This window comes from Suricata suricatta, chromosome 2 (genome assembly GCF_006229205.1).
Source record: "Suricata suricatta isolate VVHF042 chromosome 2, meerkat_22Aug2017_6uvM2_HiC, whole genome shotgun sequence".
NCBI lineage: Eukaryota > Metazoa > Chordata > Mammalia > Carnivora > Herpestidae > Suricata > Suricata suricatta.
Window position 1 is genome coordinate 44,845,001 of NC_043701.1, and position 22,395 is coordinate 44,867,395.

General features: G+C 48.0%; 1 protein-coding gene and 1 pseudogene across 4 annotated transcripts in view; one reads left to right on the forward strand and one right to left on the reverse strand.

Moving 5' to 3' along the window:
* MINDY4 (MINDY lysine 48 deubiquitinase 4) overlaps positions 1 to 22,395 on the reverse strand; it is a 110,513-nt gene that overhangs the window by 65,555 nt on the left and 22,563 nt on the right. The window lies entirely within an intron of this gene.
* Positions 2,022 to 2,461, forward strand: LOC115280597 (annotated as a pseudogene).

A 22,395-nucleotide genomic window follows, 5' to 3' on the forward strand; every position in this document is an offset into this window, starting at 1 on the left:
TTAGCGGAAAAGCAGATTATCTATAAACAAAAACTACTTCAATAAAAAACATCTTCAATATCAAAATATTAAAAGTAGGGACAAAATGAAGACATTTTAAGGTAATCACTGAAAAGTTTACCATCATAGACCTTCACTGAACAAACCACTCACAGACTTACTTTAGAAAGAAGGAAAGTGAACACAGACAAAATACCAGGAAGAAAGCAATGGTGAGAAAAGAAATCTATAAACATGTAGATAAACCTAAATGAGAGCTGATGATAAAAAAATTAATAACAATAGCCAGTAGTGAGGGGGTAGTTAAAAACAAAGGGATACTAGACAATAATACACAGGAAACAGGGGAACAGGAAATGAGCAGCTGAAGCTTTCTCAAATCCTTGAGTTTTTTGATGGGATGGAGAGATTGATTAAACTGAAACTTTAAGCTGATTATGATTTAAAAAAATTTTTTAAGAGTAACTACTAAAATAGTAAAAACATAACATGTGACTTCCAAATCAGAACGCCCAAGAAGAAAAAACAAACACCACTTGATTCATAGGAAAGTGACTCTGTGTGAAAAATAGGTTGGCAGTTCCTCAAAAAAGTTGACTATAGAATTACTATGTGATAGACTTCTACTCTTAGGTATATACCCCAAAGAAGTGAACACAGGGACACATGTTCCTGGCGGCACTATTCTCGATGACCAAAAGGTAAAAACAACTCAAACGTCCAGCAATGGAAAACAAAAACAATGTCCACCAATGGATGAATGGATAAACAAAATGGTGTATATCCACACAAGGGAATATTATCCAACCACAGAATGGCATAAAGTACTGACAACGTGAATGAACCTCGAAAACATGGTGCTAAGTGAAAGAAACCAGAAATGAAAGGTCACATATTGTGTGATTCCATTTATGTGAAATATCCTAGATTGGCGGTTGCTAGGGGTGAGGGGACGGAGGGAGAAATGGGAAGAAACTGCTTAATAGGAAGAGATTCTCTTCTCAGAAGAGAAGAGAATGTTTTGGAACTAGATAGCTGTGTGGTTACCCAACATTCTGAACGTACTAAAGCCCACTGAATTGTGCACTCAAAAACGGTTAATTTAAAAAAAAAAAAAAGAGGAGGAAGAAAAAAGATAAAGAAAAAGCATAGCAACACGAAAGTACAGAATACGAATGGATTGAAGTGTATCAGTAATTTTAATAAGAGCAAACAAATTCAACTGGCCAGTTAAAAGACAGAGACACTCAGACTGTTTTATTATTTTTTTAATTAGCACTGTGCTGTTTCGCAAGGTACGTGACACAAAAAGTGAACCATATAGGAAAAAAATAGGTCACTTGTGAGCCAGCCATTTAAAAGCTAATGGAGCTGATGCTGTGTTGTCAGATTAAAAATAGACTTTGGAATAAAAAGCATTATTGGTGATAAACCTACAGAATAACAAAAGGAAATTCAACAGGAAATTCAATAACAAAAGGAATTCAACAGAAAAATTTAGCCATTTTCATCCTCTATAAAATGGGATTAATAACAGTCCTACCTCAAGAGACTGTGGTGACAATGAAACTGACTAATCCATCAAGTGCTGAGAAAAGTGCCCGATGCAGAACTGCCAGATGCTCGCTCACTCCATGAAACCTCGATTCCAAACACCTAAACATATAAATACAAGTGCAAAACTACGAAATAAAATAACAAACAAATGCATCAGCCATGAGTCTGAAGAAGATCTTGGCCGAGAAGGGATGCAAGAATATTTTTAACATTAGAAAATCCAGGGGCACCTGGGTGGCTCAGTCTGTTAACCATCTGACTTCGGCTCAGGTCATGATCTCAAGGTTGGTGAGTTCAAGCCCCACGTTGGGCTCTGTGCTGACAGCTCAGAGCCTGGAGCCCGCTTCAGATTCTGTCTCTGGCTCTGGCTCTGTCTCTCTCTCTCTCTTTCCCTTCCACTCCTCTCTCTCTCTCAAAAATAAACAAACATTAGAAAAATAAAAAGGTAGTATCACCAGATCCAAATGGCAGCCATCAGGAGGCTGATGAAGGAGCCTGAAGAAATCCGCAAATGTGGAAAGAAAAACTTCCGTAACATCCAATTTATTGACTTGGCAAGGGCTTATTGTTCCTGAAAGCCCTCCATATGATAAGGGGGCCTTCAGAATCGAAATCAACTTTCCAGTAGAATACCCATTCAAACCACCGAAGATCACATTTAAAACAAAGATCTATCACCTGAACATTGATGAATAGGGGCAGGTCTGTGTGCCAGTAATTAGTGCTAAAAACTGGAAGCCAGCAACCAAAACCAACCAAGTAAGCCAGTCCCTCATAGCACTGGTGAACAACCCCCAGCCCAAGTACCCACTTCGGGCTGACCTAGCTGAAGAACCGTAAAAAATGCTGTGAAGACACTGAAGAGTTTACAAAGAAATACAGGGAGAAGCGACCTGTGGACTAAACTGTCACGACTGATTCCAGCAAGTGTGAGCAGAGACCCTGAGCAGCGCATTCAGACACCCTGCAAAGCAGGACTCTGGAAAATTGACACGTGCCGCCACTTGGCGTTTGCTTGTGGCAGTTACTAACTTTCCACAGTTTTCTTAATCAAAAGTGGTCTAGGTAATCTGTAAGAGAAAGGATTAAAAACTCAAGATGTTCTAAAAAAATAAAAATTAAAAATTAAAAAATAAATAAATAAAAAGGAAAACCTAATAAAGTAATTCACACCAACAGAGGGGGGAAAATGGAAAATAATCTCAATACATGCAGCAAAAACATTTGGTTAAAAAAATAAATACTCATACATATTTTAAAAATAAAACTTAGCAAAGGGACGCCTGGGTGGCTCAGTCAGTTGAGTGTCCAACACTTGATTTCAGCTCAAGTCATGATCTCACAGTTCATGAGCTCGAGCCCCACATCAGGATCCATGCTGAGTGTAGAGCCTGCTTAAGATTCTCTCTCTCTCCCCCCGCTTCCCCATCCTCACTCAAAAAAGAAAAAAGAAAATTTAGCAAACCCAAAAGACAAGAAGGGTTTTGCTTTACTTGATATACATGTACTTCAACCCAACCGGACATCCTAACACTGAAGCATCCCTGCTGGAAACAGAAGCCAAGTGAGGATGGTGTACCCCACAGGACTCAGAGTCGCCCAGACGCAGTGCAGCAAGACGAGTGAGACTGGCGAGCGGGAAAGAGCCCAGGTTTCCTGACACAGGTTTAGCACTCCTGCCACTACCGGCTTCCAACAGCACCTCCTTTCGGAACCAAGAGCAGGACTAGACGGTAATGAAGCAGAGAGCTGTCCCATTGTCGAATTGGACGGACCAAGCTCCTGCCAGGGAAGACGCATCGCCTGGAGTCTCAGCTTCCCTTTTGCCAGAATCAGTCTTTGGGAAGCTACAAGGGCCCTAACATCTAGTGACTCTGGGCTTCAGCTCTTGGGACCCACCCCTTCCCCACCTGCAGACACTTCCTGGACACGTGAGCGGGTGGAGGAGGGGTGGAGAACGTCCTCACAGTGACGTTCCATAGCCTGTGCTTAAATAAAGCCTCGGTTAAGGACTGACTTTCGGGAGGAGTAAGCCTTAATGAAGCAGATCCCTGAGGGCAAGCTGATTTAAAAAGAACTTCTTAAAAAGAAAAATCTAAGTTGTCTACAGAAGAAAAAACTCTTCACTTTCCTGCTCTCCATTTCTCTTTCGCGTCCTAGAGAGGCTCAGCCAAGCTCCCCTAGGTAAAGGTACAGAACCCGGTGGCCTAGATTGGGAGAAGCTTGGGAGTCCCCTGGCATAACCTTGGTTGGACAGCTGAGGAAACTGAACTCTGGGGAGAGGAAGGGGGCCCCCTCCAGTGTCCTCCCCACCCAGACACTCGGGGGAGCCAGGGCCCAATTTTGGGAAGCCCTCCATCTCCCCGGGCAGCCCAATGGGCAGGCCCTTTTTAAACTAAGCCCTAAAGAACAGGAGGCCTCATTAAAGGTGCACGATCACAATGTTTCACCCATCTCGGTTTCATACCTTGCAGTTGCCAGTTCCCAAACTGGTGACCTTCACTATATAAAAGGAATCTTTTTTCCCCCCCTCTCTCTTTTCTTTTTTCTTAAGGATGTGGAAAACATGACTAGAATTGCCTGGTCTGACATTTCCTGTGAGAAATCACTCTGCCTGGAATGCTGTGAAAGCAATCTGCCTTAACAATTCAATCCAAATAAATTATCTTCCTGAAACTAGCAAAAAAAAAAAAAACTTAATTGGGAATTGGGCAGCATACTCAAGTCTCTCTCATCTGGGTCCATGATGACGAAGGTTGGACAATGATAGGGATCGCCCGGTGAGGACAGATTTGGGGAGGGGAGGGGGCCCTGACGGGCCCCGCATCCTCCTGGAAAAGCCATCTACTCAGCCCGTCTAGCTGGAGAGAACACACGTACTCCAGCCTCCTGGACCATTGTTCTTGTGCAGTGATGATTTCTCAGCTTAACTATCTTTCCGTATGCGCCCTTCCCCACGGGCTTTGGCTCACACCCTTGATGAGAAGTGTGCAGAGCCAGAGCAAGATCTGAAACCAAGTCCAACATTTCTCTTTCCTTGAGTCAGGCCGGATTCTGGCACATTCCAGAAACAGAGAAGAAATTTACCCAGTTACCAAGACATCAGCCTGGGAGGGTTCCTTCAAGGGCACACAATTCACCAAACAAAACCGTACTAGGTGTGACCTTCCCTCGTATTATTCTCCCCTTCTCCCAACTGGCACAAGGCCTTAGCATACAACTGGCATCTAATGGATGACCCCTCTGAAAGCTGACAAGTTCCCAGAGTTCACCTAGGTATGGCTCTTCCATCTGGAAGGGCTAGAAAGGCCACTCCAGACTGTCTAGGCTAATCCTCCAGCCCTGTCAGAGGTACGGGTAGAGGTTTTGCTACGGACCTGGAGTAGTAGGCAAAGCCAGAGATAAGCTTCTCATCTCAGTTCGTTTCCATCTATCCCATGCTGGATTTTGGAAGCACTGTTGCACTTCCTTAAGGCCTGAAAGCATTAGGACAGGTTGACTGCTCTTCCCTTAAAGCCACTAGCAGGGGCTTTGCAGCTCTCCCATTTCCTATCTCCTGCCCTTCTCACAGGCTACACTCTCCTGGGCGTGGCTGAGCTCCGTTCCACAAGGAGACTGGTACCCAGAGGCAGATGTTGCTCAACAGGCAGTGAAAAGGTGGGTAGAGCTGAGGTTACTCCAAGAGAAAGAAAAATAGCCTCTTAAAGGAAAGTAGTCTCCATGGAGTGGATCTCTGGAGCTTGGCCAAATCCACCATTCATGCACCTGAGCTGTGCAGTTCACCAAGCAGAATGCCGCAAGCCCATGATCTCCCTCGGGCTCGCCTCCTCCCCTCTGCCCACCACCACGTGGACAAACACAGCTCAGCCAAACCTAACCACCACGAGATGCTGGATGAGGCCAATGACCAGGGCTAGAGCTAGAGATGTGACATGGTGCCTTGCTTACATCACAAGGACCCCCAGGTGGGAGCCCCAACTGCACACCCAGCAACTGGGATCATAAGCCTGCCTCTGATTAGAGCTCCCGGCATCAGAGGGAGGACCCAATGGCAAGGCTCTACAGAGACCAGAAATTAGCCCTGGCCCTGTCCTCCCCAAGGCTGGTATGAGAGCCCAGGATGGAAAGGATTGCCTCTAGAGCCTTGGCCCTGTCCCAGGGAGTCTAAAGTCACACTTGGCATTATAAAGGGAAGGTTCTGACATGCCGCCTGAAAGACATTACATAAGTGTTGCCGCTGCTTTCCACAGTGGCTTAGAAAGCTGTGTGGCGATGTTTACTTAGCTGCTAGGGGAAGCTGTTTGGGGGCACTGTCCCTGCCCTGTTACTGTCCTAATAAAAGCCAACACTTCCAGGGAAGGAACTGTCCCAATGACAGAAGTCAACTTTCTCCGAGTTCTGTTAAACAGCGAATCCACTTGGGTTCCTTCCGTATGGTTAAATATGTCAAAGAGTGACCTAAAACAACTTCGGCGATGAAGTCTTTCCATTCTGAACACACAAAACTCTCCCCTGCATAAGCAGTAATAAAAGAGCCATGAGTCACAAGTCTGAAACAACACTGTCTGGGTGCGCTAACTTCTTATCAATTTTAAAATGGGGAAATTTGAAAAAATAAAATAAATCTTAAAAAATAACATAAAAAATAAATTTGGGTTCATTTCCTTTCAGAAAAGGTGAGTAGGCTTACACTTAAATGACACTTCTTGTTGGAAATCATGTCTTCGCCCCACATGATCCTAGGTGGGTATTCACCCTCCCTGGGCTTCCATTGTCCTTCCTGTGACATTCTAAGGCTTCTAAGTGTTCCATAGTTTTGTCCTTCTGATAGGATTATTTATCTGGGTGTTTCTATCTACTTCACCAAGCACTCTCAAAGCATAGTTTTTAATTTAACTCCTCCCAAAGGCCTACGTGGGAAGCTGCATTTTCACAAATGAGGACACAGAGGCTGAGAAAGTGGAAGTTGTCTGACCCAAACCAGTCCCTGACACACAGGTCCATGGTCAAGTGAAGAAACCAAGCACGGATAGACTGCATCTTTCACAAGGTCTATTCACAAGGACTAACATGTTCATGTTAAATGCCGGAATTTTATTTCAAGATTATATCTATGTTTAAATTTTATGAAATTGTTTTTTTTAATTTTTAAATGTTTGTTTACTTTTGAGAGAGAGAGACAGAGTGTAGGAAAGGGAAGAGCAGGGTGAGGGAGACACAGAATCCAAAGCAGACTCCAGGCTCCGAGCTGCCAGCACAGAGCCCAATGTGGGGCTCAAACCCATGGATTGCAAGATCATGACCTGAGCCAAAGTTGGACGGTTAACCAACTGAGCCATTCAGGTGCTCCATGAAATTTGTCCTAATGTTCTTACTTGGCCAGAAAAGAAAATAACAATGACACCATGTGAACAGACCATAATGTTAACAGGGCTTAAGCTCCAGGGACGCTCACCTGTGCAGATCCCTTCCAAGAGGCCCAGGCAATGTGTTGGCCTGGTCTTCTTTTTGTTATCAAATTTGCAAAAATGAGATACTTTTATAATCTTTGTCTTAAAGAGGCCGCCAAAACTGTGTTCATTTCAGGCCCTCCACACCCGGACCTGAACCAGCTTGGTCCCCCAGGGTTCTGTTTTCTGTTTCCCATTTTGCTTTTAGTTTGCTGACCTATGAACTCCCGGGGACCCACTGTACCGGATGTCTGACACCACATGGACTCCTCTGACCCAGAGACCCTGCCATTGTCTTGCCCTCATTCGTACTGAGGAAGGCTCAGCCCAGACTGGCTCTCAGAACATCTCCTTCTCCCACCTCACATTGCCCCATCACAAAAAAAGGAATCTTCAGGAAATTCTGACCTACTCTAAAAGCAGAAAGAACAGGTTGTTTTCTGGAAATTTCTTAGGAAAAAAAAAGAGAAAGAAACCTGCTGCCTTAAAACCAAGTTAGCTTTGCTAACTTTGAGCATTACACCACTCGCACACATAAAACCAGGGAGCTGTGGAATTTCCATGGGTGGACCAGCCCCAACTCAGGACAAGCACACCCTGAGCTAAAATTAGACGTGTCCCTGAGCCAGTTGGGATGCTTCCCTGTGCCTCTCTGGCAGCCGCTCTCACTTGAAATGGGGTGTGAGGGTCCCTGGGTACCAACTGGAATGTGGGTCCCCTCCCTCCCCACCCCCTGAAGCTACAGCATCTGCCTCTAAGGAGTGTTCCCAGCTATTGAGCACAGGTGACGTCTGTCCAGGAAGCCCGGCGGGTGGGGGTCTCCCGTGGGGAGCTGGGACACTGCCCAAAGGTAGGGAATCCATGCTGGAAGTTTCTACGAGTGAGCGCTATAGCTGAGGAGCACAGAGCCCACCTCACACAGACGTCGGGAAATGGGGACTTTGAATTTTAGCACAGGACAAGTATTCCTTCCCCAGTCCTGAAGAGGTAACAACTTAGTGAGAGTTTGTAAAAGGGTGGGGGAGGGGAATGCAAGGAGCACAATCTTTTCTACTTAATAGAGAAACTTGTGCAGAAGCAGAACGAAGCCCTTTGGCAAGGCTCTGGCGTCCCTGGCTTCTAAGGATCTGAATCCAAATAACACAAGAAGGGGACTGAGAGCACACGCCCTCCAAACCACACCTAGACTCCTCACTTCTCCAGGCTGCACTCCTCTACCACCCATTACCTGTCCCCAGGCAGGGGGGGTGGCAGACGGGACGGGCCTAGAGAGGCAGCCCCTTCTGGATTATGTGGGCGAGAAACGGCCCCGGCCACGCAGCCGACAGGAAGAGCTTTGACCAAAGGTATCTGGAGCTTTTTCCAGAACAAATATAAAAACCATGTGAGGCATCTGGACTCATGTCAGGCAGTCTCCTGCTGGAAATGTCACGTTGTGCCTCACGATGTGGGTGTAATAAGAAAAAAAAAAAAAAAAGAATTGGAGGTTTCAAGAAAACATCCAGAGGGGTCTGCAGAGGGAAGACACAGCCGGCTCGTACTGCCAGCCTGTGGGTGTATGGATTCCAGTCCCAGGAGTGGGCGCGGGGGAGGACGGGGCTGGGGCGACAGGGTAGGCGTCAGCTTCGAGTGTCCACCAGGACGACACTGAAGGCAGCTGCTTTCTGGGCCTCTGGACCAGATGCAGGAACTATTGTTTCTGTAACGGCCAGCGGCTCCTTGGGGACCAAAGGGCTTGATGATGCCCACGGACAGGAAAGGGGCTGCCACCCGCTCGCCAGGCGTGCTGCGTGTCCGCTTGGTGCTTCCCGGGCTGGCCCTGGGTGTTGTATCATCCCCTCACCCCAGGCTCCAAGCTTTAGTGACACACCACAACCCTGTTACACTCCTTTAGGGTCTTTTCTGAGAGATTAAGGATGGATTCTATTGACTGACTAGTCATTTTTCCTATTTGCTCCATGCATACATTCATTCCATTTTTAATTTGAAAAACAGTGAGCCTGCAGGAAAAATGGAAGAATAATATAACGAACATCAGTATACCCTTCACGTATACGGACAAATTATTAACATTTTACCATATTTGCTTTTTTCTCTCTTCTTTCCTGTCTTCCTTCTTCTCTCCAAACACATGCAGACACACAGAAACACACACACTTTTTTTTTTTTTTTTTGCTGAACCATCTGAAAGTGAGTTATAACATCACCCCTAAACACTCCAGCCTGTAACTCCTAAGAAAGAGGACAGTCTCCAACAAAACCCATGTGGGGGTTATTTGCATGACGACACTTTTTAAAGCCAGGATCCTCATTTAGGCTCTCCCACATCCCGGCATCTGGTAAGTATACCTTTCAGAGTTACTTTCTTTTAAAAAATGAATAAAACAAATGTGATGTCTTTATTAAATGGGCCAGCTCCCCTTGTGGTTTTTATCGAAAATGGGTACTTTCAAACTTCTCTTTTCTTCTTTTAAAACACTCTCAGGAGCATATTGGGTTTTAAGGATGTCTGACCATCCACCTATAGGTTGGAAAGTGGCCTGAGATTTGCCAATAAGCTGAGAGGAGCCAGGGGGTGTGGGTTGTAAGCCCCAAATGGATTTCCTTGACTTCTGCTGCCCTTGCTTCCTAGATGCTTGTCAACACGCCCCTCTAAGTACATCTGCCCTCTATAAAGTAGCTTCCAGAACATGGATGTTCAGTGTGCCATTTCTCCATGAGCACAGGAATATGAAATTATGAAGGGGATGGGGTGCCCGGATGGCTCGGTCGGTTAAGCATCCAACTTCAGCTCAGGTCATGATCTCACGGTTCATGGGTTCATGCCCTGCATTGGGCTCTGTGGTGACAGCTAGCTCAGAGCCTGGAGCCTACTTCAGATTCTGTGTCTCCCTCTCTCCCTAACTCTCCCCTGCTCGTGCTGTCTCTCTCTGTCTCTCAAAAAAATAAACTAAAAAAAAAAAAAACATGAAATTATGAAGGGGATTGTAAGCCCCCCAAAAGAGCCTCCAATCTCAGATAATGGCAGAGAACTTGGTCATGGTGTCCATTCAGAAACTTTTTTGGTTGGTTGATTTTTTATTTCCTCATTCAAAAGAAATTTTATTTGAAGGCAGAAAAGCTTAACCAAGTCAGTTACAGGAATGCCACCCTCCTTTCGTGGACATCCCATTTCTCCTTACACCTTCACAGCCTCTAATGAAGCCCTGAGGGCCAGCGCAGTAGCCCTTAGATGGAGGACCACAGCCCCAGGGGCCCAGGCAAGGGCAGCTGACTGTGCCTGCCCAGTGTCCAGACCTGGCCTAGGGAGAACTTCTAGAAAAGAGACAGGCAGGAGCAAACATCTATGTCGGCCTCCAGAGCTTTCCAATGAAGGACCAGCCTCACCTTGGCCTTGAGTGCAAAAGGGAGGAAATGCCTCACGGAAGGCAAATTTAATCCACACATGCTCCCTGAAGACTTACTAAGTGCCTGCCCTGTGGGGGAGACACAGGAACACAGGTCATGCTCCTCCTCCCTACCTTTGGCCATGGCCCACACCATAGATCTAAACATTTCTCTTTGACCATCATAACCTCCCATAATCTCTAGTCTTACTTCCCACCCCTTCCTTACAAAATTTCCATTTATTCAGGAATACTTCCATCCACCTAAGATACAGGGTGTTTTGGATAACCAAACAGGAGGAAAGATAGCCAGTATTTATTAACTATTGTGGTGGGCCAAATATTTTATACACATTATTTCACTTATTCTTCATGATGATCCCATGAAGACAGGTATAACATCCCATTTCTTAGATGAAAAAACTAAGCCACAGAGAGATAAAAAAAAACATTGTGCCCAAGATCACCGTTAGTAAGTGGCAAATCTGTCCAATTCAACCTCACTGCACTGAGTCGCTAAATCTGTTAAAGATGGAGAACCCTTGGGGCGCCTGGGTGGCTCAGTCGGTTAAGCCTCCGGCTTCGGCTCAGGTCAGATCTCACGTTCGTGGGTTCGAGCCCCGCGTCAGGCTCTGTGCTGACAGCTAGCTCAGAGCCTGAAGCCTGCTTCTGATTCTGTATCTCCCTCTCTCTCTGACCCTCCCCCTTCCATGCTCTGTCTCTCTCTGTATTAAAACATAAATTAAAAAAAAAAAAAAAAAAGATGGAGAACCCTGTTTCAAAGTCTCAAAACTCAGTAAGATGCAATGTTTTCCAAACAGGGGTCCTCAGTAACTTCACAAAGCTTTGCTTAATTGGACTAAATTTCAAATAGCTCCAAAACTCTGCTAAGCAGAATTGGCTCTTTCACTGAGAACTTGTAATGCCCCAGGCCCAGCCTCACAACATCAACTACCATTGTGGAGAGTGGCAGAAAATGAATCTTGATCCTGTCAGTGCAGCCCCTCCCAGACCCCACCCGAGGACACACTTCCTGCCTCTCAGAGTCTGTGAACGGCCAGTTTCTCCTGCATGGTTGGCGTCCAGCCCTGGGCTTACAAACACGCTCACGTGTCTCCTGTCCTGGAAGAAAAGACCCTGTTCCCTGACCCTCCCCAGTCTTGAGCTGCCATCCTGTTCCTATGCTTCCTGTCACCTCCAAACTTTTAAAAAGCACCGTGTTCTGGGTAGATGACCTCACCACACCATTCCTCAGTCTGCTGCACTTGACCCCTCCTGCCCCCAGTACCCTGCTGAAAGAGCTCTCTCCAATGCTACTTCTGTCACCACACCTGGTGTGTCCTCCCCTGAGGGAGGCCAGAAGAGTGGGATTAGTGATTCTGTAGCCTCTGTCCCAGCCCAAGTGCCGCAGGGCTCTCGACCTCCCCTGAGGGTCCAAAACGGTCAACTTCCTGCTTCCTCAAGACTCTCTCTTCTCTCCCCTCCCCAGTCCTCCTGCTCTGTCCACTGTTTTTCCTTATCACACCAAACACATGCTCTCCCACTCAGGATTGGACCCAGGTGCCCGTGCCAAGCACCCTAGGGCAGTGCCCATCTCTCCAAGGACTTCAGCTTCTAGCCCCATGCCAGTACCTTCCAGAGACTTCTCAGTGTTTCCCAGGATCCGTATTTCTGCCCCACACCTGACTGTGGAAACGAAGGTTCAGCTGGCCACGTCCGGGATCCAACCCGCTTCCCCTTCGGGGCTCCAACTCTGCTACCTGAACACCCAGCCCCCCGACCCCCTTGTCCCACCGCCCAAGTCCTGTGGGTTCTCTTCCCAGGTGCCCTGCTCCTCGCCCCTCTGGAACAGCCAGGTCATAGCCCACCCTGCCTTCTAGGTCTGGCTCCTACAAGCGGTCACCCTGCTCGGTCCTGTGGTGCCCCTGGACTCACCCTCCTGAAGCACAGCTCTAACTGATGTTTAAAAAGTAACAACCACATAACCGAAAACTCAAGAGACTTCTCTGCCTGTCTAGTGCTCTTTGGGCTGGCTCTCAAGGCACGGTCCAGTCCTCCAGTCTCTTCTCCCCGTACATGCCCTGGGCTCCAGCTACACCCGCGTCCCCACCTCTTTGCCCCTGCTTACGCTGTCCCCTCAGCGGGGGATGCTTCTGCTCCCTGAACCCCCAGATCCACTCTCTAAGTCCTCACAACTGGCAGCTCCCCCACAGCCCTTCTTCCCAAGACAGGGGCCTAAAGACAGTAGTTAAGACAGATGCCCCAACGCCAGACTGTCTGCATGAGCTCAGATTGGTTGGTCATTGTGTCTCAACTTACCCACCTATAAAATAAAGATAGTAAGTCTCCCCGTGTGGCTCTCAAGATTAGATAAAGTAATACATCTAAAGCTCTAGCCACAGGACTTGTCAAATGTGAGTCCTCAAGAGCTTAGTTATCCCTGAAATAATCCAGACCCTAGCTCCATGGCTCTCTGCCCCTGTCCCCTTGTCACTTCCTTGTATTTTAATCCTGTATGACAGTCATTTGCATGGCTGTCTCAGCCTCTTTGGGACAGGAACCTATCCATCATCTCTCCTTCCAACACCAATCGAACAAGCAAGACGTACTCCATAAGTGCTTTGTTGAATGGAATAAAATCAAATGACATGTATTTAGATTGAGATCAAAAACTGTTTACGCTTTGGGAAAAGGCTCCACTTCTGAGGGACTCACGGCTGCAAAAGTGGCCTCAACAGGAAATGGAAGGAATCCCATGGCTTTAGTAGCTTCTTGTGGAATGAGCAGAGAAAACAAACTGGACTTTTCTGGAACGAGGCGCACACATGGAATCCAGCTATACAGGAAACTGCCCTGGCAGGTCACCGTTGCGATCTGAAGAACTCTGCCCAAAATGCCCCTGACAGAACTCGGGATCAAAGGCCATCTTCCTACGCTGGAGGCACCGGCCTGAGTGAGTCACAGCAGTATTCCATCCCATGGCCGCTGTTTGGGAAAACCAGCGGGGGAGTCACAAGGGAAGGTCCACTCCATCAGGACAGAAGGGATTTGGCGGGGGAAAGACATCATCAGCTCTCTCTGCCCCAGTCCCCCAGGCAGCCAGCCTATCAGAGTTACAGTCAGGGTGCTAACAAGAATGCTCATCTTTTCCCTAAACCAAAGCCCCTTCCCAATCCTTGGGGAAAGCTATGAGCTTAGGCTCTTCCTATATGAGCCCCCATACAGGCACATCACCCATAAATGTCTGCAAATGCAGCAGAACCCAATACAGGCTCCAGAAAAAAGGGGCTCCTACGTGGTTCAGTTGGTTAAGCCTCCGACTCTTGGTTTCGGCTCAGATCATGATCTCATGGTTTCTAAGTTTGAGACCCGTGTTAGGCTCTGTGCTGGCAGCACGAAGCATGCTTGCAATCCTCTCTCTCCCTCTCTCTCTGCCCCTCCCCTACTCACACTCTCTCAAAATAAATTAAAAAACGAAAAAAAGCAGGGAGGGAGAGGTGCTAAGGAAAAGTAAGAGAGCTGCTTCAGCTTTTAGGAATGAGACTTTCAGGGATACCAGCAAACTTTTTCTCAAGAAATCTCAGACTGGGAGAAAGTAGAGAAGAACAATGAGTATGTCCAAGCACCACAGTGAGGCCCTTGGCAATTCCCCAACTGGGCTATTCCAACCTGCTCACCCTTCAAGGCCCAGCCCAGTAGCACCTCGTCCTCTAAGACCCTGTGGTACCTGAATGGGCACCATCCACCTGGCCTGGGACAGATGCTGCCTGCTACTTTTAGGTGACCTTTCCTGTCTGAAAAATCACTAATCCCACTCTTCTGTGCGTCCCTTGAGTGAAGGGAAGACCTCCCACTTCTCTTCCCCCTCCCCAAGGCAAAGCCAATATAATTCAGCTCCATCCAATAAGTGTAGAACAATTCTGAGCAAAGTTGGGGGGGACAGGTCATAGACAACTCACCCCCACACTCAGGCAGCTGACAGTCCAGCAGGAGGAACAAGGTAGCCTGTCAGCTCTCTTCGTGTGACATGTGCTGTGAGAGGTATGAGAAAGGGGTCATGTCCAGGTGCTAGAGCAGGAAAGAGATCAAGGAAAGCTTCCTAGAGAAGGCAACATTCAAGATGACTTAAATATAGGACATCACAGTCGTGATGGTTTGGGTTTGTGGGCTGCAGGTTGGTTGGTTGAATGGATGGATGGATGGATGGATGGATGGTTAAATGAATGTCTGAATTAAAAAATGAAGGATGAACGAATGAATACCAACAAGTGAACCTGAGGATAAAGCTGGGATTGTTTTGATTCTACTGCAAAGTATCAGTTTAAGTTTTACGACACTGTCCCAAGCAGATGAGCATACTTTTTCCTGCCTTTCTCCTTACGATGCACAGTCTCTCATTTGCTCAATACTTATTGCCAGGTCTAGGGCTACAGCTAGAGAATTAGGAAGGGCAGGAGGGAGGCAGACTGGCCGGCCCACTCCAGTCCTCAGGACTTCATGGAAGCAAAGGTGAGTTATCAAGTCACCATGCTACAGTGAGGGTTACCCATGATACTCAGGAGCAGAAGCTCACAGACTATGGGGACCAGGCCGCCATTACAGCAGCATAGGCAAGGCACCTAGGGCGAAAAATCTAAGAAGGCCCTTACTCCCGGGTTCATGCAGGTGACTACACTGAGATGAACCACCTTGAGAATGAGCGCTCCTTAGATCCTGCACCCTGGACGCCCCATTTGCTGTACTCTCATCCTGGTCCTGTTGCTGACCTCTAGATGGATCTCTCTTTGTAGTTCTGGTAGCCAGGGTCTGGTGAGCTAACTGGGAAACCAGCAAAAGAACATCGTGGAGGAAGCGGGGGGAAGCACCCAGGAGGGAAGACTCTATAAACTACCCCTGCTGGCAATCATCTCCCAAAAATTATACCAAGCCTTACTAGCCTCCTTCTACCCAGCAGTAGTGGCTCCCGGCAGGGGACATCTTCCCAGCCCGCGCAGAGCTGGCAAGGCCCAGATGTGGTCAGAGGAGGATCACGGAGCTGCCACTCTGATGTCCCGAGATGCCCAAAACGAGACCGCTCACCTTTCCAAGGAGAGGTATGGATGTGCTCTCACCTCCTTAGCCACACTTGCTGGATCTCAAAGGGAATCTGGGTCGTGGGAGGTCTCCTGGCCCTAGGCGATGCACGGGACAGAAGACCCAGGCACTCTGTCACTGGGCACTGAAGGTGCCCAGCAGCGAGAATCAGCGCACAGGGTAGGGGTATCTACGCCCGTCCTGCAGGGCTCCGAGTGGCCTATAATATGCACTGGGGCGGTTTCTCATATTTAGTCTCCTGCACGTGCTAGGAAGAGCCCCACGTTCAGGAGAGAGAACTGGAATGGGGGTCTAGGGGGACACACATGTAGGGTCAATGTGGGTAAGCGGTGGGAGGGAGAAGCAGCTGAGCACAGAGCAGCCATACTGGCCACAGAAGAGAGGTCCCTGGAGTCAGTCGGGAAGGTGAAGCCGGACCAGCACGGGAGCCACAGGCCGGTCACCTGTTCACATGGGGCCTCTGGACCAGGAAAGCAAATGTGTATGTGTCAAGAGTCAGCTACTTTTGAGCCTTTATAAGACTGACAGAAAGTCCAAATAATGTGCAGAGATAAATTCAAGTGGAAGTTCCACCCATTACCCATCCCGTGCGGTGCAGATGTTGTCAGACTCAGGACACTTGAGCATGGGGAATAAGCAATAAACCGCAAACACCACATCCTGGGCTAAGCCTCTGCCAAGGCCCAGATGGCATTATTCACTCCCTCTCAGGACGCAGGCATCTGTGTGCCTCACAATCAAGAGCCCCAGAGGGAATGGGGACCCAGGAGGGGGCCGGGATCCACTCTTCCTCTCTCTTCAAAGTGCGCTGTCCTTGGGAGGGGCCTGCTGAGTGCCTGCCGACTGCAATCACCAGCAAGGGTCTCTGGAGTCCTGAAGACTGATAAAGATCTGCTGCCCCCTACTGGCCATTCTAAAAGCCCAAAACCACTGCTGGGGCCCCCTAATGGCAGTCACTGAACCCCTGGCATGAACCACTGGCCTCCACACAGAGGCAGGGACACTGACACTCGGGCCACGGCGGTGTCCAGGCTGTACAACAAGGCAGTATAATTACATTCTTCGCCCGATGCTACTGCTTCACCATGAAGACTTTGCATTAAATGTGACCTCTCCAAGCCAAGGCCCTCGTCCGTGTCCACGGCGCTCCTTAACTATTCCCATCTCCCACTCCTCTGAGAGGACCATGATTTGGCACCCAAGTACAGACAGCTTCATGGCTGGCCCTAGGCTTCAGAGGCAGGAGGCCAGCTCACTCTTCTGCAGCCCTAGTGGTGGCCCAGGCACCTAAAGGGCTCAAGAGGCACCACCCGTCTGATCAATACAACAGGATGTTAGCAACCACGAAGCCACGAAGTGACAGTTCTTCTGAGGGCTGTGGTGTCATGAGGGGAGGGACTGTTTGTGGGCCTGAATTAAGCTTCATTCCAGGGTCCCCTCTAGGGTCTGTCTCCTCACCTATAAATGAGCCTGCCTGGCCTGGCTCACCAGGGCACCCTATGCACCAGAGGTGATGGCCATGAACAGATGTGCAACTTGTCTATGACAACCCGGGTTTGGGGCTCCTGGGCAGCTCAGTCAGTTAAGCATCTGACTTCTGCTTAGGTCATGATCTCACAGCTTATGGGTTTGAGCCCCACGTCAGGCTCTGTGCTAACAGCTCAGAGCCTGGAGCCTGCTTTGGATTCTGTGTCTCCCTCTCTCTCTGCCTCTCTCTCAAATATAAATTAAAACATTAAAAATAAATAAATAAATATTTTTTAAAAATTACACCAGGTTCTGGGCAAGTGCACCGAGCCACGAGAAGGACACAGAAGACACGGTGTCTGGCCCAGGTGCCCGTCCCAGCTGCTGTCTCTCTCTGTTGGCTAACAGCCCACAGCTGGGTCCTTCTCCACAAAATCACCCTTTGCCAAACTAACCCAGGGGGTGACACACTGCCCCATCCCACCCCACCCCCCACTCCCACCAGAATGGGTGACCCTTAGCCAGTGACTGACTCAGGAAAAAAGTCCCCTCCTAGCTTAATGGTGAGGCCCGCTCTGGGTCAATTCACACTCTCATCTCCATGAAGGATCAGACTAAGGCCCCACACCGTGGCTGAGACCTTCCCCGGCCCTGTCCTGCCCACCCCACTGCTTTTCTCCTGAAAGCACCCCAGTAATTACACGCAGCCACCCCTCCATCTCAGACCTGGCTTCTAGGGTCCTGGTGCTCCACTTGAGAGCCTGTAAAAACACACTGCTGGGGGGCGCCTGGGTGGCTTAGTCAGTTAAGTGTCCGACTTTGGCTCAAGTCATGGGTTTAAGTCGTGGGTTTGAGCCCTGCATCGGGCTCTGTGCTGACAGCTCAGAGCCTGGAGCCTGTTTCAGATTCTGTGTCTCCCCCGCTCCCTGCCCCTCCCTTGCTCATGCTCCGTCTCTCAATAATGAATAAATTTTTAAATTTTTAATTTAATTTAATTAAAAAAAATTTTTTTAATACTGCTGGGCTTTGCCCCAAAGGTCCAGGGCCCCATCGCCCAAGCTGCACAAGGGGACACACATTGGCTCAGGGGCTCTGGCGCCTGCAGACTGCTGCTGTGGCCACTGCCATGGGTTGAACTCCCAAGGGAGGCCAACCACTCTCCTCAATGTCATGCCCATGACTACACACCATGTCTGCAAAGGAGACTGGCAAACGGTGAGTGGCTGGAGCTCCTGTGGCCCATGCATACCTGGAAAATAAAAGCAGAAGCCAGTCCCTATTGTGAGACGCCCAGCGTGACAGGTTTGAGCTAATTGTGCAGAAAAGACACCATGGCAAAGTCCGTGTGGCCATCAGAAGGCCCGGAGATTCACTCTGAGGTATTCTCACACAAAAGACAGGCCAGCATGTCCTCAGAGAGGTCCATAAGCACCACAGGTGCAGTCACCCCCAACCAGACCACCCGGTTTCAAAAGTGCCACTCAGGGACCCACCAGGCTTAGAACACCCAGCTCTGGGGACTTATAAATAAAAAATACCTCTCCCATGCTCTCGGTCCTGCACCTAAGGTTTCCTGAGGACCTATTCTGGTCCAGGCATGTGGGTGGTAACAAGATATGAAAAGGTGCAGAGGAATGCCCTGCCTGTGACCTAGAGCAATGGTGGGAAGCCAAGTGAGCCAAGAGTTACAGGACCACCCAGGTCACAACCAGAGTCCCAGCAGATCCCACTGATCATCACAGAAATCCAACAAGGGCAATAAGCCAGTGACGAACGACAGATTGTCCCTACCCCATCCCCTACAGTGGGAGCCCAGTAGACATCATTTTTGAGTATCTTCTAAGACCAAAGGACATGGAAAAGGAACAAAAATCAAAGCAGAAAGTAGTCCCTCCAGCCACTGAGTTAGATCCAAGGAGTCAGAGTCAGGGCCTGACTGCACAGAACTCCATGTCCCCTAACATCTCAGCAGGTCCACCTGCGCTCTCTCTCCTGGGACACATGCTCCCTGCTCCTGCCCCTGCCTCTGCCCCTAGGTGTGACTTCCATGGCCATCCCTGAGCCCGATGTTGCAAGGCCCACAGAAGTAGCCACCTTTCCTCAGCTTTGTTAAGGCAGGGTGAGGGGGCAGCGCTGCACTTACAACCCAGCTCTGTGGTCATCTCTTGTCTTTGCCTTGCTTTAAAATAATTGCATATGCAGGGCATCTGGGTGGCTCAGTCAGTTAAGTGTCTGACTCTTGATTTCGGCTCAGGTCATGATTTCACAGACTGTGGAATCCAGCCCGGTGTTGGGCTCTGTGCTGATGATGCAGAACCTGCTTGGGGTTCTCTCTCTCCGTCTCTTTCTGCCTCTCCCCAGCTCATGCACTCTCTATCAAAATAAATAAACTTTAAAAAAATAAATTAAATAATTACATACGCACGCATCTCTCTCATCTTGAAGAGCTCAGAGGATGATACACACTAGGACTCAGATCCACATTTACTGACTCGAATGAAATAAATGGGGAAGGGGGTATGAGTGGGCAGGACTGATAGAGGCAGGTTGGGAAGGGCAGGAGGATTATTATGGCCTTGAAACCAAAGGTGCTGCATACAGTTATGTAGTATGTGCACTGCACAATGATGCCTAGCTGAGGGACAAGACGCAGCTGAAATCCAACCCATATTCCATCCACCAAACTGTGAGCTCTGGGACCTGCTTCTACTCGGAATCTTGAGAGGTCCCTTAAATCCTGTAACACAGGGATAATAACTGCTGGGGGGGAGGGGGCAGAGGGGTAGGGGAATGCTCACTCTGAACCCCCAGTGTCTTCTGGGAGTTTGTAGGGAGCTCTACTGCTCTGCCCTCCTGCAGACCTTTACTCTCCTCCACCTACGCACTCCATCCTAAAGAAGGAAGTGTGACATATCTGACCAGTTAATTTGGGAAGGAAAGAAAAGGGGGACATTAAAATCAGCTGTACCCTTTCTCCTCGAGAGTGAGCTGCTCTCCCCAGGGACAGCTGCTCCCACCATGTGGCCAGGAAAGCGGACCGGCCCATGGCCTGAGATGAGTGGGGGGAGTCTGTCTAGCTCTGGGCTCACGTCTGCTGTGTCTTCTATCTCCCCCTGATCAATCACAGAAATGATATATAGGTTTCTCCAAGCTAACTGATACCGTTTTGTCAGTTTATTCAGAGCTCAGGTGAAGAATACTATTTAATAAGTACACACACACAAAAAAAACCCACAATAAATAATATTCACCTCAATGGATTATTTTAAAGAACAGATGGGATAATATATATAAGTACTCCGCATAGTGCCCAGCAAATAGAGAGTAAGTGGTAGATAAAACAAAGCCCCCCAAATGTTTGACTGATCGATATAAGGTCAATGCTATTATATGTGTGTGGAACACCCCTGAGTATATGTCTCCGGTATTGGTAGCGGGTATGGAATGTGAATCACTTTTACCTGCTTCCTGTAAGACAAAGTTCATACCATCTTTCAAGGGTTTACTAACTGGGGTAAGGTCACCGCGACTCTAAGGGGCAGAACTGCCAGGCCATGGCCCCTGAGTCCAGCCCATTGGATTCCAGAGCCCACATGCCATACCTCCTAAGTGCACTGTAGACAGTAGGTGCTCAATAAAAGCCTGATGACTGAAGCAGAGGGCCAGAATAACTCTGGAAGTAAGCAAAACCCAGTCACCACTTTAAAGGCTTTGGAAAAGATTTCTATTCAGGGAGAGAGGTGAAGTCATTCGTTCACGTATTCTCCAGACTCTGGAGCTCGCCATCCGAGTTCTAACCCATTCTGCCTCTTACCAGGTGTATAAGTAGGCACAAGTACTGCAACTTCTCTGGGTGAGTTGCCTCTCCTGTAAGATGGGAATTATAATAGTATATCCCTCCTGGAACCTTATGAGGATTAAAGGAGTGGATTTACTCAAAACACTTAGAATGGTGTCTTGTGCAAAACAGCTCAGTATCAAAAGTTTATTGATCTTGTTATTACTGGTGGTGGTGGCAGGGACAGCAGTAAACGCTCATTGAATGCCCTCTGTGTACCAAGTACTATTCTGGGGGCAGCGACTAGAAAGTCCCTGCTCTCATGAAATTTATTTTCTATTGGTGGAGACACACAATGGGTAAGTAAATAAAATAATTTCAGGTAATGATAGGTGCAGAGAGGCCAAGAAAACAGGCTGGAAATGTGGGGGAGGAGGTGCAACTAGTCAGAGAAAGCCACTCTGAGTCCAGGGCATCGGACTAACAAGGAAGAGCCAGTCACGAGAGGGTTTGGAAGTGGGCCTTTGCAGCAAGAGGGCAAGTCAGTTCTGCCCATGTTGGATGACAGGACCTGTAAAAAGAATAAAGATCTAGAAGTAGCTACATCAGGGCGTCTGGTAGCTCAGTCAATTGGGTGTCCACTCTGGATTTCAACTCAGGTCATGGTCTCAGGGTTCGTGGATCTGAGCCCCACATCAGGCTCTGCAGTGTGTCAAAGGGAGCCTGCTTAGAGTTCTCTCTCTCTCTCTGGCCCTACCCTCCTTGTGCTCACTCTCTCTTTCTCTCTCTCTCTCAAAATAAATAAATAAACCTTTAAATAAACATTTAAGTATAAAAAATAGAAGTAGGTACGTCAATGCTAAAACAAAGGACGAGAAGGGGGACTGGCCCCACCGAGTACTAAGCTATAACTACAAAGCTGTAGTAACAAAAGCCGTGGTCATGTGGTTTTAGTTTTTTAAAAAAGGACAGAAGACCAATAAACCCAAGAGAGAGCTCAAAGATAGACCCACATTGAAATGGGAACTTTATAAAGATAAAAGTGGCTTCATGAATCAGTGGGGTGAAGAACAAATTGTAGATGGTGCTGGGAAGACTGTCTTACTCTATGGAGAAAAACAGAACCGGATCAGGGCGCCTGGGTGGCTCAGTCGGTTTGAGCATCCAGCTTCAGCTCAGGTTATGATCTCACAGTTTCAAGGTTCGAGCCCCATGTCGGGCTCTGTGCTGACCGCTAGCTCAGGGCCTGGAGCCTGTTTCGGATTCTGTGTCTCCCTCTCTCTTTGACCCTCCCCTGCTCGTGCTGTCTCTCTCTGTCTCTCAAAAATAAATAAAAAACAACAACAACAAAAAAGTATTAAGAAAAAAAAGTTAAAAAACTATTTAAAAAAAATTGCACCAGATCAAATGCAACAGGAAAATGGAAATGCGATAATTATCCCAACTAAAATAAAAATTATCTGACAGGATTAAAAATTCCAAATATATGTTGCTGATAAGAGATAATACCTGGCCATAAAAGAAATCCCAACAAACATCGAGACCGAACTCCTATAGAGTATATACGACTGAAGTGAAAACAAGCCAGACACCAAGACCAGAAACAGAAAAATACCCGAGATGTTTGCTTCAGTCCACATGTGTCTAAATAACCTATGGGTCA